The sequence below is a fragment of the Lactuca serriola genome, chromosome 3 (assembly GCF_051521515.1).
Source record: "Lactuca serriola cultivar US96UC23 chromosome 3, Lser_US96UC23_V15, whole genome shotgun sequence".
NCBI classification, from domain to species: domain Eukaryota; kingdom Viridiplantae; phylum Streptophyta; class Magnoliopsida; order Asterales; family Asteraceae; genus Lactuca; species Lactuca serriola.
The window spans coordinates 300,045,893-300,051,940 of NC_136410.1; positions in this window are offsets into that span (position 1 = coordinate 300,045,893).

A 6,048-nucleotide genomic window follows, 5' to 3' on the forward strand; every position below is an offset into this window, starting at 1 on the left:
CCTGGCCCGAGAAATCATATCTTCCAGCGTCTTACAGCCGGACCTGCTCAAGAACTTCCTGATGTCAGCCCTCACCATCTCATGATAACGGGCCTTCTTCATCTCCTCATCCGCGACATACTGTGGTACAAGAAGAGCCCTCTCCCTGAACTTGGCGGTGATCTCTGCCACAGTCTCAGTGGTCTACGTCAAATCCTGAAACTCCCGTGCCAACTGCTGCACCTCAATAATTGGCGAAAACTCCGCCCTGAACCTGGCCGAAAAATTGCTCCAAGTCATCGCGTCCAACGCGGCATCATCCCCCAGAGCATGACCAATCTCCTCCCACCAATCCCTCGCTCTGTCCTTCAAAAGACAGGAAGCGAGTCTGACCTTGTCCTCCTCAAGACACCGGCTCGAGCGGAACGCGTTGGCAACATCAGCCAACCATCTGCTGCTAGCGATGGGGTCCCTAGCCCCATGATAATTTGGTGCCCCGCAAGCCCTAACTCCCAAAATGTCAAGGTACGCACTCCCATCAATGTCATCATCTCGGTACGGAAGGCTCCCAGCCTCTCATCCAAAATCTCCAATATACCTTCCTTGACCGTGCCAAAGATCACAGGAGTCTGATCTAGAATACTGCGCGTAACCTCGGCGGATATCAACTCCCTCATTGACTCCTCGAGCTGCTCGGCCCCTGATCCCTCCCCGGCGCCTGATCTGCCTGTTGGTCTCTCTCGCAACGTCACCATACTAAAAATATGCCACAACCACTATCTGAATACAGATCACTGATGCGAGACCAAACACACCCTACCAGGTTCCCGATCTTGTCTCGATTTTTTCCTGAATCGAGTACGGATCCTATGCTTTCAGTAGTACGGGCCCATACCACCTTCCACATCTATCCGTACTTTCCTCAGGAATTGCTTCGACTCCAACAGATCCCTTATCCACTACTACTGCTCCCAGCACTATCTCATCCTAGGCTTACCCTAGGGAAACCTCTGACTCAACTCAAACCGGTCCTAAGCTGCTGAAGGTCTCCTTGTGATGCCAATTAGCCATCACCTGGATACTATCACATGTGACGAGGCTCAGATAATCCTTCAAGTAAAAGACTCGTCCCTACAATGGTTGGACTTAAACAAGAGCTGCGCAATAGGACCAAATCCAACACTCTGAGATTATTCAACCCTGATCACATGTGACGTGTCGTATCCACCTAATGGCTAACTCCCATCGCTCAGAATCCCACAATGCACAAAGCAAGCAGCATTCAGACAAGGGAAAATCTAACCATAATGTACACAAGCAATCATATCCACATAGCAATACTCTGAACTAGCATGCAACACAAACTCATAGATTCAGGCATAACCTAAACAGGCTATCCTACTACTGTCTAATCAGCACTATCATGCAGCTCAAAAGCACATATAACAGGCACATAAGGCACCATCCCTAGATCCTTAGTCCTAATCTAGCATGTTGTTCTATTAACTGATAATCATAACATAAACTTGTATGGGTATTTTGAGGTACTTACTTGAGCTCGGTTGATTACATGCACCACACCTCTTTTCTCTTTTTGAAGTTCTTTTCTTTCTGAATTCTTTTTGCTTTTCTAAAACTGTTTTTCGTTCTCAAAATTCATTTTACAAAACTGTCTTTTCATTCATTTTTTTTTTGAAAATTTTTTATCCGACCCGTTAGTTTGAGTTCAGGCACACCCGAGGGTATGCTCGAATCCCTCAAACCAAGGCTCTGATACCAACTTGAAACGTCCCAAAATTCAAGACTAAAAATTTCTTTTAATAAAACATTACTTTAAAGCTAAGTCATCATTCTAAACATAATCAGAGTATTAATTACCAAAACACATGTTCGTTATCAGAGTAAACATTCCCAGGCTGTCTAATCTATGGTGTATGCCATGCGATCACCCCGAGCTCTTACCTCCGCTACCGGAAGCACCTGAAACCAAAACTGAAAACCGTAAGCACGAACCTTAGTGAGTTCCCCACCCTACCACATACCATGCATAACCACATACTGCACATACTGGGCCACACCTGCTATCCTGGGCCTCGCCCCTACCTCGGGCCTCGCCCGCTACAACGACCCCACCGCTCCAGGCCCCGCCTGGCTTCGAGCCCTCTCGGATACAGAGATGTTTCACTTAGGCCTCGCCTGTCACAAGGCGTCGCCCGCTAACATAATAGCACATAAACATATCACATCACATAAGCTAAACACATACTAACGAATCTTGTCCTAAGGCCTCGCCTGTCTCTGGGCCTCGCCCCTGTCCTGTTACTGATGAGTCATGGAACCCCGTCCATACTCCTGCTGATAGTGAGGTACGGGCCCAGCCCACTCTCACTCCTTCCTTAACTTGGGCCTCGCCCCAGATCTACTGCTAATGAGATGTGGAACACCATCCACACTCTGGTGTTGGTGAGTTACGGGACCTCGCTCACACTCACCTCCCTACCAGGCACATATAAGTATCACACAGACAACAAGCATAAACTATCACATAAACCACTCCTTGGGCACCCGCCCGCTATCATTAGACCTCGTCTTGAATATCATACTAGCATATTGTGCCTAGCGCTAACCCCTGGGTCTTCTACTCATAACTACATGGGCCGGCATTGTGGCCTTAGACCCATTCACACAAAAGGGAAACTCACCTGCATTGGCAAAACTTGTTGATGAACCCACTAGCTGCTGCCCGACAACTCTCTGAACTCCTGCTCTACTCGCTCCCCGAGCTACCAATATCAATGCAACACTGAGTCTAACTGACCCCCGAAAGACAACCAAGTCAACTCTGGTCAACGTCAAAGTCCTGGTCAAAGTCAACCTTACAGGTCAACCCTACTCGCCGAGTCACCCTATTGACTCGCCGAGTTCATATGTTCAGAGTCCTTCCATTCGCGACTCGACTCGCCGAGTCAGTCCATGACTTGCCGAGTCTACCGATTTCCGAGTCCTGACCTGTCCAACTTACCGAGTCTCCATTCGACTCACTGATTCGAGTCTCACCCTGAAGGGTATGGGGTTTCACGACCTGACTCGCCGAGTCCGAGAACAGACTCGCCGAGTCCAAGACAATCTTCAACAGACTCGCCGAGTTGTTCTTCCAACTCGCCGAGTTCCTGCCTAACTTCATCTGACTCGACGAGCTGTTCATCCCACTCGTCGAGTGCCTCCAACTCTTCATGCTACTCGCCGAGTCCACTCAAAGGACTCGCCAGGTCCATTTAGATCGCGATACATGTAGAGGACTTTTGAGTCATGCATGGACTTCAAACTGTAGATCTACCCTTCCCAAGCTTATTCCTCACGTAAAGTTGATAACTTTATGTGTAGAGAAGGAGATCTAGGCAAAATACACCATAAACTAGGGTTTAAGGCAAAGAGACTCCATAATCAACTCAAAAGCAGATACTTTATGCTTCTCAATACCATAATATGCTTAGATCCGAAGTAGCAATTTCAGATCTGACTTCTAACTCAAATGGATACCATTATGGCTAAAAAGCCCCAAAACTCACACATAGATCTAGGTGCAAAAGAGTCCAAGAACTAGTTTATTACCTCCAAATGCTCAGAAATATATTCCCAATCCCAGATCTATAGCCCCTTCTTGCACCTCCAAGATCCTTCTTCCTTCTCCAAGCTTTAATGCACTCTTCAACGCAACAATTGGCTCAATCAATGGATATGGCGGCTAGGGTTTGGTGTTCTGGGTGAGAGAGGCAGTAAAGGAACCTTAGGGAAGAGAATGTGGCGCTTAAATAGGCTCCAAGTCCCGAATTTAGGGTTTTCTTTGCACAGACCAGACTCGCCGAGTCTCCTTGGCTGACTCGCCGAGTCGGTCACTTACTCCTCGACCCGGATCCCGCTCGGACTCGCCGAGTTCCTCCTTGGACTCGCCGAGTCGCCCCTTAAAAGTAGAGTTTTCTTTCCTTTCTTTGCCTTCCAAACTTTGGGTGTTACAATAGTCCTTTCCAAAAATTGACAATATACATCCAAATATCCCTGAGAAACCAATCTTTGGTAAACCTTAGATTGTCCTCGACAATTGTTTAATCATCTTTGTCATATCCAATTCTAGACTTTTCCCATCTTAATGCCTTGAGCATTTGGAAAATTTAGAAAGGTTGAATATTACAGCACATGTAATCGATCCTATACTAGACCAATCTTTTGCAACAATATTTTTTATTTGCCATGTTCTCAAAATTTGACTATGAAGAGGGATGTCGTAATCATAATCAAATTTTGAAAACGCAATATATATATATATATATATATATATATATATATATATATATATACACACACACACACACTTGACTAAACATGACTAAAATCTCACTATCTAAGATGATTTGAAATGAAGTATAACTTCCTCTCCCTTAATTATAGCAAAACAACTTTTCAATCCCTACAACTTCACAAATTGAAACTTTTGTTTTCTATAATTAACATTGCTAACTTGCAATATGAAACATAATTATCATGCTCCCACTAACATGATGATTATTAGCAAAACACTTATGCTCCCACTAGCTTTGACATGTACTCAGAAAACAACTGAACTTCTAGAAATCGATACTTTATTGAATTTCTTACCAAAGCTCAGAGTTGTGATACAAGATGCTTTGATAAGACTTTATCAAAATAATACGCCTTTCCTTAAACAACTCACATGTGAGTCTAAGCAATTTTAGAACTACGAAAAGGGATGCCGTAATCATAGTCTCAATTGTTTAGACATTTGCCATTTCTTAAAATTCCATGCTAGTGTGCCGGTTAACCACACACGCTCCACTAAGAACTTTGAGAATGCAAGTATCACAATTGCTATCTACTTAAAATCTACTTAGTGAAAGTGTTTCCTCACCATCATATTCATGAATTGGAGAGAAACCATATGACACTTAGATTTTATGGTGTATGTGTTCATTTCCATGTGAATTTTGTCAAAACCATAATCACAAGACAAGGTTAGTGACACTTCCAAATTCATATGGATTGAAATTGTGTAGTCTTAACTTCTTGCCACCTGGCAGCCCAAGGCCCCACCATTGCATCCAAGTAGTTATGCAATCAATTGAGAACTTTCAGAACTCCTATGCAATGCCAACTGTAACTGGAATGGGCACATATATGTAAACACGATTGGTTATAAACCTCAAGTCTTGTGCTAGTGAAGAACTATAGGTTTTATCATTGATTAGTTCTTGAAACTTTCAAGACCTTTAACACTCCCACTGTCCTCTTGACATATAAGACTCTTTTGTCAAGAACTATTCCTTGACAAAACAAATATTCAAGGGATACTGTGGATTCTTATCAAGACTAACACTTCACGCAATTGGCCTAAGTTGGTCTCTGTTTTATCCAAAACATCACAACTTTCCAATTTCAAATGTACAATAATAAGAAACATCTCATTCTATATTTGACAAGTGTTTTAAACCTTCTTAAGATTTTGTCACTCAAATTACAATCTTGGAGTATAACTCTAAGACTTTATTTTTGGAACGAAGTATGACTCATCTTCTTGATTTAACCATTCCAACAATTCATGACTCCTCTTCTTAGCCATAAGAATTTACTAAGATGTCCTTAGTGGATCAATTGTGATATGGTATTTTAATAATGAAGATGATCATAAAACATGATACTAAAGTACTCTCCCATCTTTTTAGATTTGAGAAACTTTTATCTTTCTGCCTAATTTGATTCTTCATATTTACTTTTAGTAAATGATAACGAATAGTATTTGTGATGGACCTGATCAGCGCACACCCAAGTGTACCCAGTCGCTTTGTCCTTCACTTGACTCACATATACATGTGACCAAGGACTTAGTCTTAATTTTCCAAAGTTGAGAATTCTCATTCATCATACTATAAAACTTGCATGATTCCAAGTTTCGGTGCAATTGAAACTTGGGTGATGAGAATCTTTCCTTATTTGGTAAATTTAGACACTACCACAAATGAAAGAATCAAATCCACTTACCAGTATTCTTGTCAATGG